Here is a 27,023-nt window from a genome sequence, read left to right as displayed (position 1 = left end):
GGTGGACACTGGATCCCAAGCCACCCTTCTGTCAAAAAGGGCCTTTGATCAGCTGAATTCAGGAAGGGGGAGAAATACCAAATCCCTCTCACCCCTTTTCCTGGACAACTTCAGAACTTCGATGGGAATGACATTTCTGTTGAGCGGACTGCGGATTTAGACATTAAAATTGGCCGACACAAGGTGAAGCACCCGGTCATAGTTGTCACTCCAGAGGGCACACCATGTTTACTAGGGAATGACATCCTGTGTAGATTGTCTCCCCTCATAGATTGTGTAAACAAGGTCCTCTGGACCCAGACTAACCGACCAATAAAATTAAAACATAGTGTCAACCATGTTAGTTTAAATAGCACATGCCACATGGTTGAAAAAAAACCTGACCAAATTGAATTCCATTTCCAAAATAACCAAATCCCAGACGTGACAGTAATTGCAGCAGGACAACAGACTGGTGATGGGTAGTCGTCTCTATTTCTGAAAATCAACCTTCCTTCTGGTCTAAGGTGGCATTCCACACTGGAAGGGAACACTCTGAAATTCTATACAAATTCACAATCAGAAAATCCTACTCCTATAGTCCGAAATGATGAAAAATCAGCTCAAAGCTTGGCTGATATTTCGAAAATTGGAGAGCAGTTGTTCATCCCTATTCAGTTAAATGAAGGGAAGGACTCTGTTCTCAGCCGACTATGTGTGAACAACGGTAAGAGCTTCATCAGCGAGGCCATGTTCCGCAAACTCCTAAAAGATCCAGTCATTCCCACATTTAAATTTGTAGACAAATGGGAAATGGACCTGGAAACACCCAATTCCAAACATCAGTGTAGGTTAGATTCAGTCTGAATAACTATGGCGAGTTTCCTGATGTGTTTATATGTATTTGCTTGTCATTGTTTGCAGCAACAATCTCTGAATCACTGCCACTGACCAGTGCTTTAAGATAAATTAGAGATAACAACAGAGATGTCGGTGCGCACGAAATATTTGTATTTCTATGATAATTTATTCACTTTGATTTGATCTGCATCCACTCTGTATTGTTTTCATACAGATAAAATTTGACAAATCCTTTTTTTTATAGCAATGTTGAGCCAATTCAAAATACCATTTTTTCGCAGTGTAAAGTCAATATTTTTTACAATGTAAACTGAAAGTCCCCTCTACATGTGTTTCTCCATCCCTTTCTGATGGTTCAACAGGAGGGTTGTGGTGAACAAGTTTAGTTATGTTGTGGTTTGTGCAATTAAAGGCAACAGAAGCATTTGAATTTAAAGATTCATCTCCCTAGGGGTCCAGTTGCATATTATCAAGTATAGTTTGTGAACAGGGTGACTTTATAATTACTTACTTACGAAAGACGAAATTGTCAATTCTTAAATCCCATCTATTTGGTTGAATCCTGATTATGCCATTAGGCTTGTCATGTAATCAGTGGCCCACTAATAGAGAAAGGAAAGAGTGATGGGTTTAGAATAGTTGATCCGATTTTTAGAAATGTAATAATTCTTCTACAGTTACAAGTTTAGAGTTAAGCGTCCCCTTCCCAGTCTTACCTGATTTGGATTTCTTCAAAATGTTCCTGTTCCTAGTTTTTATGGCCGCAAGTAAGATCCGATGTTGTCGATACAGATCTTAAAAGATGGCCGACTATTTATACATGTCATTGCGCTATAGCGCGATGACGTAATTGCGTGCCACGTTGTTTTACATGGCGTAAGCGTGATGACATCACCGCTAGTCGCACTCAAACATTTTTTTGAAAGCCACAAAATTCGGCTTTTAAAGGACCCAGAGGTAAATAATAATGAAGATTAGCATGTGGTCGGAGAACAGTGAAACTGATGGCCAAAAGAAGCATGTTCCTGATTGGAGCCTGATCCTGTCTTATTTTGAAGAGCTTTTCATTTCTGTTGGACCAATTTTTCATTCATTTTGACTGGACTAATTTAATGCATTGCCTTTTCACTATAAGAGTTGTTAGCCCTGCTCTGAAAATGTCATTGCATATTTATATAAACATGAGTTCAAAATATTTGTTGCTTAACAGTTTAACAGAATAACTCAAACATTAAAAAAATATATGTAAATTACATATATAATCCCATATTTATCTGACATTGATCATAAAAAGGGTCCTAGTTCAGTATCAGAGTTCAGGCCACTGTTGCAACAGTCCAAAATGCAAATCCAAAAAGCTTCTCTCTGGCGTAGAATTTTTTCTCTGTTGTCACCCTAGGTGGTGATCTGACGGTTTCCAGACCGAAGAATCTTAGGCCATCTGTATTGTGCTTTGTTTGTTCCAATTCAAAATGCTTTCCTAAAGGATATCTAATATCACAATTTTTGATTTTTCTTAAATGTTCCGATATCCTAATTTTTAGTGCTCTGATTGTGCTCCCTACATACAGTTTTTTACAAATGCACTCAATGACATAGATCACATGATTGGAGTTACAATTTATGAAGTCTTTGATGTCATATTTCTTCCGATTTGGTAGAGTTATACTTTTCTTGCCATTATCTGAATATTTGCAAAAATTGCATTTGCCACATTTGTGATTGCCCTTTAGTTTTTCCATTGACCACATTTTCAAGCATCTCCTGCCTAGCAGGTGTATACTCAAAATTTCCATAGGCAACTAGAGCATAGTCCATAATTGTTGGGTTGTGCGAGATGTCCCTGCTGCATTTTATTTACCCAGTGACATTCTCAATCGCTTTGCCATTAGTTTGGACCTAATAAACTTCAAAGCCTGGTCCCGATTTACAGGTAATCCCATGGACTTTGATGACCCAGAGAAAGCATTTTGGTCCGCTCAACTGCTGCCGTATGCAGTTGAAATTCAGATTGGAGAGGAAGTCACCATCCCAGAAGGGACCCGACAATTCTCACTAGAAGTAAAAATTAAAAGAGGACAGAAACTGAAAAATCCTGATGCCTATGTTCATCTCAATGCTCATTTCCAACAACAAGGGTTGGGGGTTAACCCAACACCACCAGTCAATACAGAACATGACACCATTCCAATAGAGGTGGATAACAGTGACCTAAAGAGTATCACTCTGGGCACAGGCACCATTATTGGAATAGCAGTTGATGACGGACAATTTTCCATAGATTTAGGTAACAAATTGTTAGGACCAATTCCCAAGGACTGTTTTGACAGTGATAGCGACAATGACACAACACCAGACAGGATCTTCACCCGGCATGGGGGGAATTTCCTGGTGTACTCTTCCTGAATTTATGGTAAGAAAAATGTGACCTGTGACTTCAGGAGGGATGAGGTGATCTTTCAAGTCCATCAGGACTGCCTTCCCCACCTGAAGCCATCAGTCCAAGTCAGTACTTTGACCAGGGACTTCTCCACCCAGCTGGAGGAGGTCGCTGAGATAGCCAAACCAGAAGTCTTTCCGGGCTTCAGGCAGATGGTTGAAGAGAGAGTCAACCTAGCTGATGCCTGTGAGACTCTGGAGCAGAAGCAAAAATTGAAACAAGTTTTCTTAGATTTTCAAGATCTCTTTGCGGTGGACTCATATGACTGTGGTCCCACCGACATCCACACAACAACAATTCCCACGGACCATGGTATGACTCCAGTGTTCGTGAAGCAATATCACTAGCCTCTCGCAACAATGGAGTACCTTATGGAAATAATTAAGAACCTTGAGTCCCGTGGGATAATTCGTCCAGTCCACAACACCTTCAATAATTGGGTGCTGGGGATTTGGAACTAAACGGCCAGTGGAGACTCTGTGCTGACCTAAGGGAGCTCAACAAATGGGTCCATACTTCCCTATGGCTTCTTCCCTATATTGACCAAGGGCTGGCCTAGATCCAGGGGTCAAACGTATACACTGCCATTGACGTGACCAATGGCTACTGGACTGTACCTGTCAGTAGGGAGGACCAATACAAGCTGGTCTTTACCTTCGGGGGGCAGAAGTACACATGGACCCGGACTCCCTTCGGATACATCAATTCCGGCAATGAATTTAACATCTTTCTGTATAAGGCCATGCCCGACTTGGGTGAAAGAGGTAACCTGGCCTATGTAGATGATGTTCTAATCAAAAGCTCAACTGTGGAGGAACACATAGCGGAGATCCATTATGTTCTGACCCAGTTGAGGGCTGCCATAGGAAAACTCTCTTTCCAAAAGGCACAGTGGTGCAGGGCCCATGTCAATTTCTTGGGGCATGAGATAACTCCTGAAGGTATCTGTCCCCAGGAAAAGAAAGTAGAAGCACTCCAGAAAATAAAAGACCCCACAACTCTGCAGGAATTAAGGAGCCTCCCTGGGCTAACTAATTACAGCAGAAAGTTCATTGAGGACTACGCAGAGATCACAAAACCCCTGATCCATCTGTTGAAGGGAGGGGTCAAGTGGGAGTGGGGTCCAGAACAAGCCGAGGCAGTAAGACAACTCAAAAGAAGCCACTCACAAGCACCTTGCCTAGCTTACCATGTCAAAAACAAGGGGTTCTTCTTGGAGACAGGGTTCTCAAATACATGCTTGACTGCAGTATTATATCAAAAGCATTACAAGGTCAATAAAGTAATCTCCTATGCGAGTAAAACTTTATCCTCTGTGGAGGAAAAATTCCATGATTGTGAGAAGGCACTCCTGGCAACGGTGTGGGCCTTGAAGAATTACCACCCATTTATCCAGGGGGAACACATCATAGTGGAGACTCCACACCAACCTTTGCAATATCTTCAAAGTGACAGAATCTGGGCTGGAAACGTGAGTAATTCCTGAATTACGTCCTGGATTCTGTCAATGCAAGGCTTTCCTGTAGAGGTCAGATATGGCCAAAACAAGAAGAGTGCCCTCGCGCAAGGTCTGGCTGACTTGCATGATTGTGCCAGAGAAAACTGTCTCGAGGATGAAAGTCTTAATATCAAGGACAACATGGAGGCATACCTTAATTCCCCACACAAGTCTATGAAGAAAAGTGTGAAGGAATGCCCACTGTCTATGTGGATGGGTGCTCCTACCATGTTGACAACAATGGGGAAAAGGAACTTGTGGCCGGCATAGGGAATGCATGGGTGAATGATGCCCCAGAACCCTCTGCTGGGTACAAAATTGGTCCCCAAACTAGTCAAGTGGCAGAGCTGATGGCTATGCATCAAGCCATCCTCACTGCTGTCCAACACCAACTCCACAAACTGGTCATAATCACTGATTCACATTATGTACAGAACGGGTTTGTGGAGCAACTGGTTAACTGGAAAACCAGAGGCATGCTATGTGCTAATAATAAACCTTTAAAACACAGTAAATTGATACAAAATATTGATGAACTGGTCACCTCGAATGGGATGACCATCTACTGGAAAAAGATCAAGGGTCATTCTAAAGTAGAGGGACCAGACGAAACTGGAAATGACCTAGCTGATCAGCTGTCCAAAACCAGAGAAATCCAAAGGGATCTACTTGGGATCGAGTCCCTGTTGGGGGAAATCCACGCACTGCTATCACTAGGTCCCAGACAAATCCTCATAATGAACTCCCAACTGCACAATGGAGTAAGGAGACCCCAGATGCTGATTTAATTATGGCTCAAAAAGGGGATCCAATAATTGGTAAGTTTTATCAACACATTGAGGACCCTGAGAACTTTCCCCTGACGGATACCGATTACTTTGGGAAAGAGGAGCTCAGAGTGTTGATGAAATGTCCAAAAATGTTCCGAAGCCAAGACATTTGGTTGGTGAGGAGATCCATAGCTGGCCAAGACCAGTGGGTGGTCACCACCTTATTCTGAAGCCTGATGATAAGTCACGCCCATAATGCAGCCACAGCCGGTCATCAGGGGTTTCATACGACATTAGAAATCTTTCAAGAGGTTGCATACTGGCCAGACATGGGGCAGGACCTCGACCAATACTTGAAGGGGTGTAATGTGTGCGCACAATTTAAGCCAACATCACTCACACACTGTGCTCCCCTCCAAAAGAGGGGGATGACACTGCCTTGGTCAGATTTGCAAGTCAATTTTATTGAGCCTGTGATTCACTCCTCTAGGGGGTACAAGTACGTGTTGACCATAACATGCTTGTTCACTAAATGGGTGGAATGTCTCCTGGCCCTAAATTGCAAGGCAGAAACAGTAGCTGCCCTGATGATCAAACACATCTTCTTGCATTTTGGGTTACCTCAAAGGATTGAGTCAGACCGAGGTAGCCACTTCACAGGGGAAGTGATGACAAAGATGTGGGAGATCTTTGGGGTCAAAAGTAAACTACACATTGCCTACTGACTGTCCTCTAGTGGTTGAGTTGAGAGAATCAATAAAACTATTCTGAGCATATTAAAAAAGTTTGTGGTAGATTATGGGCCAATTTGGTACATTCAATTACCCCTTGTCCTGATGGCCATCAGATCTACCCCTTCTTCTGCAACAAAAATGTCTTCATTTGAGCTGATGACTGGACAAAGGATGTTGCTACCCCAGCATCTGCTCTACAGAACCCAAGAGCAGACCTTGATAAATGCCTCCACAACTCATGAGTATGTTGAGAATCTGAGAAAACACCTTCAACATGCTTTTGCCTATGCTCAGTGAAATCTAGAAAGATCTGCAGACAGTATGAAGACCCACTATGACCTTAAGACAACTAAAAAGGAATATCAAGTAGCAGACCGGGTCTACTTGTACAATTTCCAAAGGAACCAAGCCAAAGAGCGCAAATTCCTCCCAACTTGGCAGGGTCGTTATGAAATTGTGGACAGAATCTCACCAGTCACCTACAGAATCTGCATACCCAAGGGCAGTTTGGCAGAAGGGGAAGACAAGTGGGTCCAAATAAACCAGCTGAAGAGTTGCCATCCCAAGTATACTTTGCAGCAAATAGAGGAGCCAACCGGAAACCCAGAGGGGGAAAATCCGGAAACATAAAAGAATCAATGAATGTTCACTGTTTTTGTGCAAGAAGAGTGTTAAAACCATTAGTAAACATGGATGGGGAATATTGCCAATTATAACCAATGCAAGTGGTCTTTCCCACTGCTGACATCCCCAATGACGTGTGGACACAGTAGTGGAAAAATATCCGTAACCATGTTATGTTCTATCTTTTAGCATCTGGACTAAGAATCATCCAAGGATTACCAAGGAGGACCACTCAGGGACCGGAAGGAAGGACCCAAGGAGCCCGGAATGCCGCTCCATACTCCCAACCAGAACCAGCAATACGCCCAACCAGAACCAGCAATACTCCTGACCAGAACCGGCGAGGAGAGCGGGTCACCTCCAGCACTGATGGGAGAAGCGACTGAAGTTCTCCACACGGACAGAAAAAGAACATCCCAATCTCCTGACTTCCCCTTGACGGGAGGTCAAAACCAAGTCGGCCGGGGGGGCTCTGTAGGATGTAGTGACCCACTCCGCTATGCTATGCGGCATCACCCTGCCAGTTATGGTGAAAGAAACGGCAACAATGGCGGCAAAACCCTTGTGCGTGCCACTAACCTACAAAAACTGTGTGCTTCAGCACGCAAAAAGAGGGATGCCCAACCTGTCACCCATAGTGCGTGTGCGGTGGAATAGAGCACTCCCTGCAGAAATGTGCCAGTGGGTTCCATGACCAGCAAACAGAGTGCAGAGAGAGAAGCAGCACTTGTAAGTGAAACCCCAAAATGTGCTTACAAATGACATTTGCTTTGTGGCCAAAAACTTCAAAACGCCTATAACACAACACTTCTTAACATTCAAAATCTTGCGTGGTGCTAAAATTCATGTATCTAATTAAGTATTGTGAACATACAAAGCCCTAAGGTGAAGAGCAAAACATTCTTCAGACAACCTGGATTGTCTAAAAACTGACAGCCCATGCCAAAATCTGGGTGCAGTACCCTGGGCTACCTGAATGACAGCTGTCAGATGAGTTACTGATGAAACTTTAAAGTGAGCTAAAACTAAAAGTCTGCTGGATTAGCAAACATAAAAAGGATTGTTGCCAAAAAGGAACACAGATTTTAGTTTTTGATCCCACAGATTTTAAGGCTAAGGAAGTAATGTATTTATGTTTGATACAACAAATTTGGTTTTTGCTGGATTTAAGAAGTTCATTAGCCTGGCTGAGCTGCAAGAACTGGAAAAGCAGGTTTTTCTCCTAGGAGGAGGCCCTTCCTCTCAACAGAAACTCACTGGGAGAAGTTAATTGCGGGTTAGAACAGACGCTTGTCTACAGAAAGAGAAGGAACAATGACAAGCCTTTCAGCCCAGGAAGCGGAGGTGTGAAGGTGGTTGTAAACTCTTCTGGAAGGAACTTCCCCCAAGGAGGGGGATGCACTGGACTCCCAGGTTAGACAACGGGGTGGAGCCAAGCGACCATCTGCTGTTAAGAATGAACAATGAACAATTTTTAAAAGACTCATAAGTTGTTATTCAAAGTAGTGAAAAATATAAAAAGGACTGAGTTGTTAATCTAATTTTTGGCTGCACGTGTGAAGAGGCAGTAGAACTCTGTGGTGTGACAAGTTCTGGACAGGAATGGCAATATATGTGGTTTTATGTGGTTTTATGCAAAATGTATTAGTGTTAGAATTGTGAAAATGTACACGCACATCCCTATGTTAAACACACACATTTGTGGAAATGTGCATAAAATTTGAAATTGTGTTCATAGCGAAAAGTACACAATTCTGTAGAAAGTTGAGACAAAATTCCACCACTGCGGGGTTTTGAGAAATAGCTGCTACATAAAATATGGCATCTTTGTGAGTGATTTGTATGAAGGTGACCAATGTAGAAATGTATATTTAGTATCAAATCCCATTTTGAGACCAGTGGCTAAAGGGAGGTCTCTGAGGACTGTAAAGCAAACCATAAAATGTGACATCATCCAGCTTTGATCCAATCACTCAAATTGCAAGGCGAAGGTGAAGTTTTGATCCTACCCCAGCTCACAGGGGCAAGTTTAGCTAAGCCGGCCTATACTCCCACTTTGTGATGTCATTTTAAAGCATAAATAGAGACAGCTGACAACACATAGGGACTCACTGATCCACTCACTTTCCTGATTCCGGCAAAGCACTCTGATCCAGCATTCTGCATCCAGCTTTAATATTCTTCCAGATCCAGAGGCCAAAACTCTTGCCAGCAATAGAGAACTATTGATTTCCAGCAAGGCCCAAATCCTCAACTGCATTCTCTCCACCCAGTGAAGCGCTGTGTGGTGTCAGAAGGCCTTGTGAACCAGTATCCTGAAATTCTCTGGCATGCCACCACTAGGCTTGCCTGAGGAACACGCTATCCAGCTGATTCAAATACCCACAAACTAGGAGGGCAGATCCTGTGCAAATCCGGTGACCGGCCTTGCTGATCCAGTACTGTGCCTGATGTGCTGTCTTTCCTAGACCAGACCCAATCCAATGCCCAGAGCTGACGGTCCAAATTAAAAACCTATCCTGTGAGTATTAAGAGGAAGAACTGTGGCAATAGTATATTTCCATTGTCATATCCCTATCTCAAACCCATCCTAGCTTTCATTCAGAACAAGTATTGTTAGAAATATCTTTGCGCTGACCCTTTTCTCATCTGAAGAAGTAGAGTTTCCACAGTAGGCGGGTTACACTGATCACGTAACTGTAAAATCCCTCTGCGGTATTCGCTTTTTCATAGTCATCCTCTAGTGTAAGCAACCCCATCTTTCCTTTTCAAAGTGCATTTCTGTTTCCCATTCTCGCGCCTATCTCGCAAAAATGACTCTTACTAAAACCTCTATAACTCCCTAAATTTTTGTGATAGAAACGAAATTTCAACTCTTACTTGTACCTAACACCCGTAGCTATCCATAGAACCCAGTTTCCCAATATCTGCAGTGGGGCAATAAACGCCTTAGTACTTGGGCCAGGGCCACTGCCCTCTGCCCGCAGGCCACACCAAACACAAAACACACAGCGCGCACATCACGCACGCTCTGCGTGTGTGCCACACAGGGCTGGTGATTTTCAAGGCTGTGTACTCCTCACCCTCCAGTGCCAGCAAAGACAGACTCCAGGCACCAGGCACCAAAATGAATATAGACTCCCCAGTTCCACCGGAGCACTGCACATCAGACTGACAGCTTCCCTCATCAGTAACATTGGAACAAAACTCACAGCCTGCACATATTTACAGCGGTGATTCCTGGGAACAAAACACATATTCATAACACAGAAATAGTGATTGGCATGTCACAACACATACACACCAAGACACACACACACGTACATATAAGCACATGCACATTCACACACCCACACATACACAGCACGCATAGCCCGTTCTCCAGACTCACCCTGCAGTTAGCTGAACTTAGTGTAATATTTGGAAATAGGGAAGGTATGTTATTTTTTTATGATTCTCTACAAACAACTGTCATTATAGATATATTTTCTCTTGTTTTACCCATGTGTTGAGAAAGTATAAATCATTCTTGAAGAACTGTACTTTGGACCCAGATGTTCTTGATATAATGTCCTATAACAATAAAGGCCCTTCTGGGAAATGTTTTGTAGACCCGTGTGAAGATCCCCCATGCAGATGATCATTTACTGTGATCTTCTCAATCTGTTTTAGCTGTGGTGCTGATACCCCTGCATTCTAGATGTGCGCTTCCTTGCCCATGCTGCAGGATGGAGGTGCATGAATCTTTAACCGCTTTTGATATCATTAACAATGGAACTTTGGTTGCCTTTCAGAGAGACTGGACGAGGTTCTTTCAAAACGTAAGCGAGGGCGATCTAGAGTCTGGTCTAAACCCCTGCCCTCTTTGAGTGCGACAAGGTTCTATCCTGTGACCCTGGATGACTGACTGGTCATCTCCATTTACCGGATGATACACAGTTATATCTGTATGTGTCATCAATTCAGTATGCTCCAGTACGATTTCAAAATTAATCCCACCAAAGATTAAATGCCTTCCACCAGATCGTGTAGATTGCAGTTTCTAACATGACTTCCGTAGTTTGCACATGATGATAGCGTTGGATTCTTTGCTGCGCAAGTGAAGTCTCTCGGCTTTATTCCACCACAAGCAGCCTTCTGCCAAGTCAATACACTTTGAACAATATTTGCTCCTGAACATGTGCCATATAATTGCAGAGTATACCTGTGCACTGTTATTCAGTCATCAGTGATGTCTTGCCTATGTTTGGGAAACACTGTGCGGCTGGCCTTGCCAAGTTCTCTGTGCTTTCATTAAGCAGCACACCATCCTGCAGCTCGCTTGTGATTGAAGGAGAAACTGCAACCACACTTCCTCCATCCTTCAGGTTCTGCACCTATTACCCCTAGAACGATGGCTGTCACTTAAAAATACATGCCTCACCCAAAAAGTCACCCACACATGCATTCCAGGCTACTTACCCACAAAGTCTAACTGACTCTGCGGGTTCTCAAGTAACTAGGAGCAGTAGTGCTCTTAGACTTCAAACCCCCAGGCCTAAAGAAAAGTAGGATGCGGCAGTAGTACTGTAGTGCCCTAAATACATCACCTTGATTGCCTGTTCAGTGGTCTACACCTCAAAACATTTTGCATGCTGTTCAGTAATAATCTTAAAACGTGTCTGCTTACTTCTGCCTTTAGATAATGCGTCCTTTGAGTAAGCCTCATGGTATGTGTATTCCCATTTTATTTTTCTCTTTAATAAGAATCAGGATGATCCTTAAAGAAAAGAAGATCATGCCCATAAACCCCCACTGCCTCAAGACCCTAAATATTATTGTAGAAGGTGTTACTAATTATTTTTTTTTAAATGAATGACCTCATCCATATGAAACACGCTTATATAATGATATGTAGGCTGGCATGGGCTAGGTGTATACATTAGCATCTTCCTCTGACACAGGAACTGCAATAGAATGTAGTGACATATGGTTTTGGGAAAAACATGTTTATTAATAATATTCAGATGAAATCCAAGAAGGTGCGGGGGAGCTCAGGCTGCTTCATGGCGCTGGCCATTTTAGAATGTGCTGAATTGTTTGTTTTGAAGTAGTCATGCAACCCATGTAAATGGAGTGTGTATGTGTCACTTGCAGTGGATTGCCACATTGTTCCATCATTCCTGAAATGTTTTATGAGATATAGCGTGCACACAAACTTTGCAAACTTTTAAGCGAAGCCCATTGCACGGGTTCAGCTAGCAACCACAATAATACCATACTTATCATCGACATTTGTGTAAAGTATTATATGAGCTTTAAGCAATTCATACTTCTTTATTTCAAAACTGCTTCTACGAATATGATGAACAGTAATGAAAGCAAACTAGCTGTACACGAACTAAACAGGTGATAATTCACAACTGTTAAGCAATAGTAAGGATCAGTGGTCGAAGTGGGAGGGAGCGTTTGGGAGTGCTGCGCCTCTACTTTTTTAAATAACGTTTTACTGTTCCCATACTTTTATTTGAAAAAGAAACCGTTCCATCATGGTTTCGTTTTAAAATAAAAGTGTAGCAAGAAGTTGAAACGCGCACTCCAGTGCACTGAACAATCCCCTTAAACAGCAGGTTTATTTGTTTGGGGGTTTGGGTTACACCTGGGATGGGGCGTGGCGATGATCTTTGTGGGGAGCGGGGACAGGCCAGCAGGGAACATAGTTCCACTACTTCATTTCGTACACTTCGACCACTGGTAAGGATATGTTTCAATCAAAAACAATGATATATATTAATTATAATACACACAGCAATAAGAACATCAATGAACAATAATATGTCTCAAGCAGAATATACAACACAAGTCAGAAGAGAGACAAAAGGGGAGAAACTCTGCAAGATCATGTTAAACTACACAAATAAAACATTCATGTTGGTTTATGTACATTTATATTTCTTTCAAATTGATTAAAGGCAAAGATAGGTTGATGAAAATTAAAGTAAGTATTAAAAAAAAACAGATAATTTGCCACCAAATTGATTGATTTTAACATCAAATTTGGAACACAACATTGAATTCTGCGTAGGTCAGAGATAATTCCACAAAGTAGAATTAGGTCAGGAAAAGCAACCTTTGGGTTCTTCAGACGTTTTGCACTATACCTTCCATGAACCCTCACAATTGCCTAAACTGGCTTGGGCTGATAGGAGTTGTACTAAAAATAATGTGGAGAGACACAGGTTGCATACCACTTCAGTAGCCAACTTATCAGAACAGCTCTGCCACCACCACTAGAATGTAAACAGCTTTGTTTCTGGTGACATTGTCTGTAGGTGCTGGAACAATCAGGTGCTTGTCCGCTAAGGGCCATAGTAAGCACTTTTAGGGCCTGGGGAATGGACATCTTTGGGCCCCCTCTACACCAAACTAAATGAATGAAGGGATGCAGAATATCTAGCCAGGCCGCCCTCATCACGCTCACAACCCTGAGCTTGATAAGCTGCCTCACACAGCAACCAGAATGATAAAACAAGTAGCATTTGAGCGAGTGCTTTGTGGAGTGCTGTTCTGCTGGGAGGCTGCTCTCCTGTGATTCCAGCGAACTGTGTTAATATTCTCTTTTGCAAACTTGAACTGAACTTCCATTCATAAGAGAAAACATTTGCTTGGTGTTTAACTCCACCCACTTTAGCCCGCCTCCATAACTTTGGCGTGCATGCGCGCATTTGAGCAAGTGCTTTGTGGAGGACTGTTCTGCTGGGAGGCGGCTCTCTCCTGTGATTCCAGGTATGGCGTTTTTCACTACATCCAACATCCACTACAAGGACCTGGACTTTTCAGCATTTACCTACTACTCTCTTCTCGTTTTACAGTGAACTGTGTTAATATTCTCTTTTGCGAACTTGAACAGGACTTCCATTCATAAGAGAATATTTTTGCTTGGCGGAAAACTCTACCCACTTTACCTCGCCTTCATAAATTCGGTATTCGCGCGCGCATTTCAGTGAGTGCTTTGTGGAGTGCTGATCTGCTGTTCATCTTGTGAGACAATACAGGTTGACCACACAATCCTTTTATTGTATACTAAGAAACATATTATTTTATATTCATTTTTCCTTACATTCCTTGTATCGTATAATTGGATTCCTTTTAGCTTGCCTAATCTCCGATTAACTATGTACACAGTAAAAACATCATTGCCTCCGGCGTGGGTCACATTACTCACTTTCCCCTCAATTGACACCTCCAGCTGCCGCAGGTGCGAGCTCAATAGCAAAAAGCAACGATCTAAATCACTGTCTGTGGATATAGGGCATTACTGCCAATTGAACTCCTGTAGTGCTTCCCCTTTGTTTCCTCCCATGTTTCCTGCCCTGTGGCTCCTGTGGAAGTGCCAATTGCACACCAGCTAAATCATGGTCTGCCTTTCCCCCATGTGTATGACGACATACCAGATGCGGTTCAATTGGCAGAAATGCCTCATACAAATCCAGCACCGGTCCCGAACCTGAACACAAATGCACCAGCTATTAATTACACCAGTGAGGCTCTTCTGACTAACACCGATTGACAACTGATGCGCTAATCCATTCAACAGACTTCATTCTCAAATTGTCCAACAGACTCACACTTCTTTGCCATTGCAACCACTATCTATTCGATCATTGCTATTCCAAGAACCATTAATGCCTGTGAACCTACCATCTACTATGTTACCTTCTGCCCTTCTGAATACTTCTGAGTTAGTCTAGGAAACTCAGCTAGATGGGTTTCATGCCTGTCCTCCTTTAAATCTATTCCATTCTCCAATTTTATACCAGGACTCTAAGAATGCTTCTTTCAATTCCTCGTTGAGCCCCCTGGTATCCTTTGTAAAACCTACTCCAAGACCTTCTATTGAAATGAAACTCCCAGTCAATCCCCTACTGGAGATTACCCTGGTAGCAATAACAATGGTTTGTCAGGTCTAACTAAGCTTTTTTAAATTCTTGAAACGAAAGTCAGTGACCAAACATGACTTATTAATACACTTGTGCAGAAAGTGGATATGATACTGATGCAACTTGACACTCTATTGCATCCTTTATTTTAGTATTGCACCTCTTGCACATCCTAACTAAGCTTAAATGATCCATCTTCCAACGCGCTCAACTAATATCTGTTCCAGAAGTTGATCCCATTCAAATCACTTATCCAATCTATATTATAACTGAATCCCAACATATAAATCAAGATCCTATTATTGTTTCTCTGTGGTCTTTCAACAAATCTACCAATGCCCCAGATGAACCATTGTTGGAGTTATTTAAGAGTAAGGGAGGTTGTAAGAAAGGTAAACACATTTTCATGATAAAAAAACAAGAATCAATCTGCTCCTCTTAAATCTGCTTCAAGTAGCTCTAAAATATCCAGAGATTCCCTAACAATTCTGCGTAAGAAACCAAGCATACTGAGTCAAATAACTCCTCAGAACTCGGCTGTCGCCTGCCCCCCCCCAAAGCAAAAAAGAAAATACATCAGTCTCAAGCCTCCCAACTTTCCCTTTCTCAGACTAATGTAATTTCACCTATTCCATTGGATCCAACTGAACTGAACAAATCCCCGGACCAACCCTTTAAGGCTCTAGATTTAATGGATTTGCCCACCTAGTCCACCACGTCCCTTACTCCATGTTCACCTCCAGATTAACACTTATCTGTTTCTGAAAATGTGCCCTTATGAAATGAGACTGATACAGCTGTTGAGATCAGTAGGTCTCTTGCACCTAACAACGATTTTATTACCATGGAAGAAAGGAGGCCTTGTCTCCTGGCATCATCTAAAAGCCCTAAAGTTCTGTCTAGACCTATAAACCGTGAGAAGTCTTCACCGCAACATTGGAATCTTCAAAATCGAGCAGCTACATATTTGGACTCTCATTCTAGAGAATCTAGCCAATTTGAATACAACAACCCATATTCTAGAGCTATCACAATTAATGATCATCCCAAGGCTCCATCTCTAGGATCAGAAAACCTAAGTCACTCAGATTGCTTACACTTGCTAATGAAAGATAGGGAGCGATTTGATCCATTTCCCAACAGAACTACAATTCTTACAGTACTCAAATCAATCCCGATTTTAAAAGCCATCCAAACTGAGGATATCAAATATATGCAATTTATTGATCATCGCAAATTAGATAAAGTTCAACGAATAATTCCTTCTCGACTAGTCAGACAAATATTATGGGATGTGAAAGAACATCTTTGACACTGTGGCTTTAGCCTGACTATAACCAGTGAGACATATCTCTGTAATTTTACCACAAAAGTCCCCTCGGAACACATATCTTTAAAGAGAACTTTCATCTCACCCCCATACCCATTATCAATTACTTGTCATGGAGCCCAAGGTGCTCTAGTACGAGATGTTACTTTTCAAGAACCTCTCCTACCATCCAGAGACTCTTCTTGGACTTGGCTTGAAAAGGAAGTTAAGAATAATTTGACTACCTCTACCTATTAATGTCAAGTTTCCATAGAGATCACCAAGCAAAATATTGCAGCCTGCAACACTTGAGGATTTAAACATATTTTATCCCAAATTGAATCAATTCTCCATACCACCTTTGACATAATTCTCCTACAAGAAACCTGGATATCTACAACTCCTACTTGGCCTGGGTGAGAGGTTTTCTGGGTTCCGGCAATAAAACATTCAAAAGGTCACTGGTTGTCAAATCGGTAACAAATTGCACTAACCTGGGCAGACTGCGACCCGGAATGGAGACAACTGGCGGATGTCGTGGAAATGGATGAATCCCCCGTTGGAGTCCTGCTTCCCAGCTCCCTGAATGATAAACCAGTTAGGAGGAGAGCAGGATCCCCAGGGAAACCCTCCTGCGGGAAAAAACCCTGAGCCGCTGCAACTCTTCGGAACGGGAGGTGGAAGTCTGGACGGATCCTCTATGCGCGCTGGACAACGAAGAGGGTCGGAGACCTTTCCAAGGAAACAAGATAGAACAGGTAAGTTCCAGGAAGACTGGTAGCGAGAAATAAGTGAGAGTGGGAAATGTGAAACCACGTACAAGGGATTAAGGAGGGTGTCCTCTAAGGAAAAAGACTGTTCTCGGAAGTGTCCGAGGGCTTGAGAGGCCGGTCCTGTTCCGGGGATGTGGTGGCGCTGGCAAACAGAGAATAGAAAGTAAGCTTTAGAATGCCGGGGAGAGAAATCTACTGAAGGGAGATGAGTCTGATTGTACTCACTAACACGGGCGGCCAACCCGCCAGAAAACCCACAAATCCCACCAAATACGTCCAGTAGCTGAGTCTAAGCAAGGGAATAGAAATCAGAACAGAAGTAAGGAATAAGGAGAAACTCTGAGTCAGTCGAGGAAAGGAGTGAGAGTCCTAGAAGTGAACTTACGGAGCGTCCACAAAGGCAGTAGTGACGCGTATACAGACAGCACTTCCTTCCTTATCAGGAGTCACGTGACCCGGCGTGAGTGCGTCAGATGTACGTGAAACAACGAGACCGTTGTTGTCTCTAGGAAAAGTCGCCGTTATGGGAGCCTACATTATCACGTTATGCGCCGTTCTCCCTATTCTACGGCTTTGCCACCGTGACCAACATTGATAATGTGTAACACTGGTCTGCTGGACTCCTTACAGCCTTGGCTATGCCCTGACTCTCTGGGCCTCTCCTCATCCATTCATGCAACTAACTAAACTTTGCCCCTTGGCTATTTATAGGCCTCAAACTAAAACTACAGAGATCCTTAATTTGTATTGGAACTCTTCTGCTATATCTGATGATAGTTTCTTCTCACCCATAAGTCTGATGTTACATCTGGCAATGCCAGATGCTACAACTAATACCATCTTGATAGCTGGTGATCTAAACATCAAATGTCTCAACATTAGATATTCACATATTTCTCCAAGAGCCACACTTTGGATGTCCCTGATGAATGACAGAGGCTTCACAATATTAAATGGAAATGCCTGGTGATATCCCCTCCCAACCCACTTGGCATTGGGATACTCTTATGGCCATGATAGTTTACGTCTTTGTCTCAAAACATTCCATCTCCTGTAGGAAGTCATTTGAAATCCTTTCCATGCTTAAGATTGATCATATTCACTTAGTCTTAACTATACTTCAATCAACGCAATCCTCTCGTCATTATTATAAGGATACCATACAAATCCAAGGAGGTTGAAATAGAATTATCAGGACGGCAACCAAGCTCCATCATTTGTATGGTTGCTTAACTCTGTCGTGAAAGTTCTATATCCCTCCCTCTGTTCCACTTTACACCGAAGTCCTTCATCTCTTTGCAGAAAGATCACAGACAAAACACTGTCCTTTTTTTATCCCCAAGCACTCTTATGATTATTAGATCCAAGACATGAAGACTCAGATCAGTAGAGTTTGTCGGCAAATTATCCGATCAAATCTACCCGATAAAGACCTAAAGTGAAAAAACCTTAAAACAAAGTACAAAAATGGGTCTAAATTGCATAAACATAATAAAATCCAACATGATGAGGAAGCAATGGTTTGTGCTCTAGCTTCAAAGTCTAGTGCCAAGATTTGGGCGCTTCTGAATCTTGGTACAAATGATACTTAATTTCCATTAATGATTAATGCAATTAATGAACATACTTAGTATCTTCACTTTTCCGCACTTTTTTCAAAACCTCCTGATACACTCTCTATACCTGACTTCTTCCCAATTGATCTTTACTGCCTCACTTTAACACATGAAGACATCTTCTTAGAAATTAATAAATTAAGCACTTCCAGAGATCCTGGCCCTGATGGTCTTTCTAATAGAACATTAAAAGTGCATCCAGAAATGTGGACATCTGTTATTTTCTCAACTCTGGTACTATTCCACATTCCAGGAAGCAATCTATAATTATCCCAATATTTAATAAAGGCAACAGGTCATTACCATGCAATTACCGACCGATAGCCCTCTTGGACATTCCGGGAACATTATTTGCACGTTTGGTCATAAGAGACATTTTAAAATGGCTTTCAAATACATCGCTATTAGATGTCCACTAATCTGGATTTGTGCCTAATTTAGGGACATCAGTGAATCTCCTAATCTTGACAGCTATTAAAACACATCTTTCACTCAGGCCAACCAATATACCTTGCTTTTATAGACTTCGAACAAGCTTTCGACACAATTCCCAGAGAATTGCGTAGGTCTAAATTGCTAAAGGAGGTCTGTCCTATCTACCTTCTTAATTCACTAATCCAATTCCACTCACTTACCTCTATCTGGGTCAAATTAAATCATGAAGGGCTCTATCCCAATTGATCCCGACCTTTTGGGGGCTAAAGGAAGCCTGGATTTTAGCCTGTGTTCTTTTCAATTATTTTATTAGAGATATTGGTATACATTTAAATTATGTTTCTTCTTTCCCCCAAAAGTAGGAAAGGCTCCTACATATTGGTTACTTTATGATGACAATCTTGTGCTACTAGATAAAACTGCAATAGGACTACAGAGAAAATTACGAGCCCTAGAACATTATGCTCTTGCTAATTCTCTTGCCATTAATACAGAACAATCTGATATCCTTATTATGACAACACATAAATCTGAACATTTTAATCAGTACAAATGGACCATAGATACAAAAAATCTTAGTGTGATTCAAGAATACCGATATTAGGGCCAGAACATAAATTCTTCTTTGAAGTTGCCCTTTTACCACCTAAATGTATGTGGAACATAATTATTAATGGGCATTCAATCTCACTGAACCTAGTTGTGATAAATTATTTGTTGAAGTTGAACATGATTAATTACCTTTGAATACATATTTATTACCTAGCTAACATGTCTGTTAAACAATTCTACACCTATTTTTATTCTTTTGATTTCCATATCTATCCTGGCATATGTACGTGTGTGATTGCTCAACATCATGTCCAATAATTTAGAAATCTGTGGTTTTCCTACTTTTGTATGTATTAATCAAAACTTGTATTCTATCTAAATAATCTGTATATTTTTCTTTTAATGTTGTAATGTTGAAATTTCAACCAACCCAATAAACAAATATATAATAAAACAAGTGGCATTTCAACGGCAACATTAGCAGCCACGACAAGGATACTTGTGTTCTCGCATAGGTATAAGACACTTCCATCAATAGCAGCAAAGAGGAAGGTAACTGCGCCTTAGCATAAACTCAAGACACAGATTGCATGAAAAACGTGCACATAATTCAGAATGGACAGACGTTCAGATTAGCTGCCTTGCAGAATGCAAACGTGCTCAAGCATGGATACAGGAGACCAATTGGAAGTACGGGGAAAGCTACACATACCATATCATAGATTGTGGATTAAGATTAGAAACTACCAGGAAGGTGTTGATATCCAGACAGACTGAAATTAGAAGAGGGACATGGTTTTCAAGTAGTGTTGCCATTAGAGAGTGAAAAAGCAAGTGGCTGTGGTTAACAGTATATCAATGCTCATTATGATCATAGATAAAGCAACGCTATAGCCAGTGAAACCATGAGTGAGGTTTTAAATTGCTGATTCTAGCTTCATTGTCTCTATCATCAAGGGAAGTAAACAAGTATCAGCCTTCTAATTGATGTGATCTAAATAGATATTATCCGGGTTTCTCTTTTGTATTTTATATTTTAAACTAGTTGTTCCCTGCGTAACACATACACCATTCTAGTATATCTTAATGGTCAAAGTTGGTTGGTAATTCATAGGGTCACTTCTGTCCACCTTCTTAAATATCGGAATTACCACTGATCACTTCCAGGAAGGGGCGCATCTCCCTGTGACTTTTTAATGGTAATTGAAAAGGCTGAACGTATCAAATGGAATGAGAAGTATGCGCGATATAAGAACCGTATGTACATTTCGTCAATCACACGAGCCTCCATGATGTATCTTTGTACATGCGTAACTGTTATCCTTGTTCCATAGCAGATTCCTGTGATGGCATAATATTGTGTAGTAGCATATTTACAGCACCTACTTTCAGTTTGAGGAGGCATTCGTCCTGTGGCGTTTTGCTCTTTAGAGACATAATTACAGCAACTACTTTCAGTTTTAGCTCATGAGGAGGCATTTTTCCTACAGCATTTTGCACTTTAGAGAGGTAAACGTTGAGTGTTACGCTCACCTGGTCTCTGCAGAGGCATTGGGACATGGTTGCATCCCTCCAGTGGTTAGATCAGCCCCTTCTGTTTTCTCCCCCTGCGGACAAGCTGCGGGTGGCGACAATTGGTGGCCCTGTTCCTGCGTGAATATGAGAAAACGTGAGTGCGCTGATTGGTGACTGTTGTACCTCCCAAACCCTTCGACCCAAGGTGTGATTTCTGGGCACGTACCGGGTGCTTGTGGATGGGATCTAGTTGCTTCACTGATCCCTGGTAGATATAGTCCAGTCCAGCTGCGACTATGGCTCTTGTCTTTTCCTCTTTCTATTTCCTGTCTTGGTATTGTTGATCTCAATGTTGTTAATTCCTGAGTAACACTTTCTCTTTTGCTTTCTTCCCGATAGGTGGAATTGCGGCCCAACAGCAGCTGTAGAAACGCGGAATGCGGCCAAGATGAAGATGGATGAAACCGCAATGTCCGACAACTGGTAAGTGATGGTTTAAGGGAAAGCGTGAGGTTTGATAGTAGCACAACCTTAAACTTAATGTCTGTTAAGTGTCTAACTTTGCCTTTCTTTTTATTCGCAGGTGCTGCGGTCGCGGGTGGAGCACGTTGTGCTGCGGTATCAGGATGAAGATTCCAGCATCCCTGAAGAACGGAAGATGAGCGGCGGTGCCAGATGATGATGCCTGCGCTCAGGGAGATGTTTGAAGGTGAGCCCTGGTGCCAAGAAGAAGATGTGCAGAGATGACCACGAAGACGTGCACAGGTGAGAGCAGGATCCCCCCAGGTGGTAAGTATGGAGGCAGATGTCTGGACTTATAAAGATAAGTGGAATCCCAGGCGGTGGTGAGCGTTACGCAAGTGTGCACGTGGGGCTGCTTTAAAGAAGAAAGTTCCAATGTTAAATACATGGTGCTTCCAAATTGAAGTGCTAAATCCATAATAAAGGTATTTTTTTGACCCAAATGAATGTCGTGTTTATTGTTCCTTATGATCCTGGCGCCAAAGGCACCAGGACTGTGTCCATCCGGGCCCCCTGTGTGTGTGACCCTGTAAGGTAAGTGTCCTTGACCCAATGACTATGACATTGAGTCAGTAATTAACTGAATTTTTGCGATAGTGAAAAGGGGACCGCAGAAAACCGTGCTCTTTATGTTTTTTGAAATGGTAGCTTTTGTTGAAGTAGGTGCACTTTTCCATTTGGACAGCAAAGGGCAACCTAACACTAATAAATTGCATCCGTATTATGAAATTATAGCTGTTGTTGAAGTGCGTGCACTTTGCTGTTTGGAAAGCAGAGGGCAACATAACACTGATAAATTGCATCAGCTGAGTACAGAAACATTGCTAAGCATGTTATATATACATAGATGCACTCAAAACACAAGTTTGTGAAATTGTTATTTATAAATGTGAAGAAAAACCTCTGGATTGTACAAAAAAGCGAACTTTTTTGTGTCAAATGAGCAGACCTTAAAATATGCTTTACAGGGGACTGCACTAACTGGTCTGCTTTCTTCTGTTCAGAACCCCTTCCACAAACATGGCCTACATAAAAAGAAAGATCAGATGATGGGCTAATCAATGCCATCAGCGCGTGGGAAGGTAAAACATTTCACAGAATATCTTCAAAGTAATGTCAGTGATATGATGATTTGTCGAGGACCAGCGACTCGCCTGCTATCAAAGCCAGCATAAAAGCATGAACACTGCGGTTCCACAGACATGAATCTGGATACCTAATTCCCTCTTCAGACTTTCATTGTATATTAATTAGAAGTTGCTACCTAGGTTTTACAACTTCTGATCTGAACAAACTCATTTCTAGACCTTCAACACACCGATGCTATGTTTTTTTTTTTTTTTTTGCAATCGCTATCTGGTGCAGGTACATTGCTGATAATAGCACTTGTTGTGCTACAAAACAAAGCACATATACCTGCAGGTTTATCAACTTTAGACATAGGAAAGGTTGAGTCAGCCTTGTTGGAATTAGATTTTGTAATCTTGTATATTAACACAGATATCTGCAATGAGTGTGTAACACACTGAACTATCTTCTGAACCATTGCAGCACTCAAATTGATCAATACACATTTCAACTTTGGCTATTGCATGTGATCAATATAATACCCACAGAAAGGGGAGACTGCTACAGGAGTTGTGTCGTAGTAAACATACAACATATGTTCACCCCAGTGTACACAGAAAGCATTACTGGATGAATTGATCAGAGAAGAATGTGCTTGCCATCAACAGACAAGCAACAGGTTTAGAGCCTCAGCAGTATGTCATAAAATATCCTGGCATGCGCTATTTAAGAACAATGGGAAATGACTTCTTTAGCTCAGGCAGCCTTGTGGGGACCTGGGCCAAGTGCCCCGTTTGCCCTCCCATAAAATATGTCTCGATATCTGCTGTCTGTTACTGGAGGTGGGCTAGGGCTGCATGTGACTGCCAGATGGTTAACTACAGTTCCATGAAGATTTAGAGGTTTCTGCCATGTACTCTCTGGCTTACTTGTCGCCTCTGTGTGTTTTTTTATTTATTTATTTATTTATTTATTTATGTAATTATTTATTTATTTATTCATTCATTTGTATTTGGTTTCTATTGAACCTTTACAAAAAAGATAAAATAGACATATAATGAAAGCTTAACAATTCATAAAAAAACATACAAATTGTCATAAAACAAATTCAAGACAAAAAAGCACAAATAGTATCTGTATGAAAAACAACTTTCAGAGTAATATCAGATATCATAAAAGAAACCCAACTATTTAAGGATCTGGATATAAAATGTTTGGTGTTTCAAGAGCTAATTTTTAAAACAAGATTAAAATTGAGTACAATGCAAACACATCAAAATTAGCAAGTCACTTCAATTCACTCTACTATCAGTTCCTTCTATGTACACAAGAAGCACGAAAACCAGTAAATTGCATGGGAGAGAAATAAATACTAATCAGATAATTCACAACATCCATAGTTGGTCATCAATTATAATCAAATTAGCAAATGAGAGAAGCTTCAATTTTGTTCAAGAATCTTGTAAGTGCTAATAATAATCCAATGCTGTCGCTAACCATGCATCTGGTCCAGAAGAGCTGCCTTGCAAACACAGTCAATTGGAGCAATACATGCTTAATAAATTTTTCCTATCGTACCCCGCTCATGCCAGCGAAATCACGTGTGAAAGTCCACACGCACCCCGGAATGCGCGTACCCAGCTGCATCAGGTAAAATGTGAGGAAAAAGTCCACCCTGTGGTGTGGCCTGACTGCAGGGCATGCCCAGGGGTGATGGACTGCCTGCGGGCCATGGACTGGGGTGATGTGTTGCCTGTGGGCCATGGACAGGCATGAAGGGCTGCCTGTGGGGCATGCCCAGGGGTGATGGAATGCCTGCGGGCCATGGTATGGGGTGATGGGCTACCTGTGGGCCATGGACTGGGGTGATGGGCTGCCTGTGGAGCAGGCCCAGGGGTGATGGGCTGCCTGCGGGCCATGGAGTGGGGAGATGGGCTGCCTGCAGGCCATGGACCGGGGTGATGGGCTGCCTGCGGGGCATGCCCAGGGGTGATGGACTGCCTGCGGGCCATGGACTGGGGTGATGGGCTGCCTGTGGGGCATGCCCTGGGATTATGGGCTTCCTGCGGGCCATGGGGAGGGTGGATGCGCTGCCTGCGCGTATTCCAGGGGTGCGCGTGGACTTTCACACGTGATTTCGCTGGGGCAAGCGGGGTACGTGTATTCCGAGGGTGCACGCGGACTTTCACACGCGTTTTCGCTGGCACGAGCGGTTACCCTTATTCTGGGGCTGCGCATGGACTTTCACATGCGATTTCGCTGGCCCGAGCTGGATACGCATATTCTGAGGGTGCACGTGGACTTTCACATGCATTTTCGCTGGCGCGAGCGGGGTACATGTATACCGGGGGTTCGCGTGGCTCTTACACGCAATTTCATTGGCGCGAGCAGGGTACTTGTATTCTGAGGGTGCACGTGGCCATTCACACTCATTTTTCGCTGCCGCGAGCGGGGAATGTGTATTCCGGGGTGCGCGTGGACTTTCACATGCGATTTGGCAGTGTGTGCCCTCCCGGGTGTGCCCCCCCTCCCCATGCCTCGCTGGCAGCCCATCACCCCAGACCTTGGCCCACAGGCAGCCCATCACCCCATACCATGCCCCACAGGCAGGCCACATGGCACCATGCACTTGGGAGCACCGACACATGTACCCCAGCCACCCCCACACCCCCATTGACGGGCACCTGCCAGCAGGCCCCGTCTCATGTCTCCCCGCCCCCCCAACCACCCCCATTGACAGGCACCTGCCAGCAGGCTCCGACTCATGTTACCCCACCCCCCCACCACCCCCATTGACGGGCACCTGCAAGCAGGGCCCGACTCATGTCCCTCCCAACCACCCCCATTGACGGGCACCTGCCAGCAGGCCCCGACTCATGTCCCTCCCCACCCCCATTGACAGGCACCTGCCAGCAGGCCCTGACTCATGTCCCTCCCCACCCCCATTGACAGGCACCTGCCAGCAGGCCCCGACACATGGCCCACCAAACAACATGTCCTAACAAAACTGACCCATGGCCCTAATGACCATGCATAAATGCACAACAGAGCCACACAGTGGCAACACATGACTGAGGCAATGTACAATGAGACATGCACAAAACCAATGATAGTACGCAACACCAAGTTCGAATAAATGTATTAAAAACATAATAAAATGACATAAAGAAAATCAAACTTGCAATTCAATAAACAATGAAAGATATTACCCAAAAAAAATCGAAAATCCAATGAAAAACAAAAATCCCCGTCATGAAAAAAGAAAAGTTGTCAATCGCCAATGTCACATGAAATAAAAAAAAAAGAAAACATTTGATCCATGGGAAATGTTAAAAAAGAAAGTATGCACAAGTCTTCAACTATATACAATCCAAGTCCAAAGGGTCCATGATCACCGAATCAAATGACACATACACAAAAGTACTATGAATAAAAAACTATATACATAAAGTGGAGAAAAGTCCATGAACTCCAAAAAAAAAGAAAAAACAAAGGAAACCTAACCCTAAAGAACTATGTACAAAGGCGGCGGGCAAGTCCAACGACTCACTTGGTGATGTTCCGGCCCAGGGCATCATCGAACTTCATGTCGATGTTCCGGAGGCGGGCCTCTTCCCTGGCCTCGAGGTCTCGCAGGGATGCAGCCATGGCCTCCTCCAACTCCCTGCAAGTTGCCTCGAGGCACTCAGCCCGCCTCAATGCCCTGTGCATGGAGTTCTCAGCCCTGACCATAGTGAGCCGTGCCTCCTCTGCCCGCCGCCACTCCACATCTATTTTCTGGCCCAACCGCTGCCTCACGGAAGACACTCCCAACCTAGGGTCCTCCTGCCCTCTGGCCGATGCATGCCCCAGTGATGTTGTTGGCCCCGAGCCATCATTGCTCCCACCATGAGCCTGCTGCTGCCGTGCATGTGCCCTGCTTGTCGATGCCTGCACATCCTCCTCTTGCTGGGGTCCAGTTGGTGGGGTGGCCACCCCTGCTGGACCTCCGACTTCCGACTGTGGCAGGGATGTGTCCTCCACCAGCCTGGCCACTGGGTCAGGGGCTCCTCCACAGGGTGCCCAGGTGATACTTGGGCAGGAAGATGGCACGGATGGTGACTGGCACATAGGGGGTTCAGTTGAGGAGGGGTCGCTAGAAGATCCAGCACACGGAGGAACCCAGCGCCTGTGTCCTGTCCTAGTAGGCTGATACGGTCAATGAGGTATTCGAAATGACGTGCATTGTCCACATGACAACTCTGCACATCATCCCGAATACAATGTTGACGCATCGCCACCCCAGCTAGGAGAGGCTCAATCCAGTCATGGATTGCCATGTCACAGGGAGAGGAAGGCCATTTGTTGTTCGCACATCCCCTCCCTGAAAACGGGTCTGGACGAAGGCATCCCTGCTGGTGCGGGATGA

Source organism: Ambystoma mexicanum, chromosome 1p (assembly GCF_040938575.1).
Source record: "Ambystoma mexicanum isolate Mex_15411 chromosome 1p, UKY_AmexF1_1, whole genome shotgun sequence".
NCBI classification, from domain to species: Eukaryota; Metazoa; Chordata; class Amphibia; order Caudata; family Ambystomatidae; genus Ambystoma; species Ambystoma mexicanum.
This window is presented reverse-complemented; position numbering follows the sequence as displayed.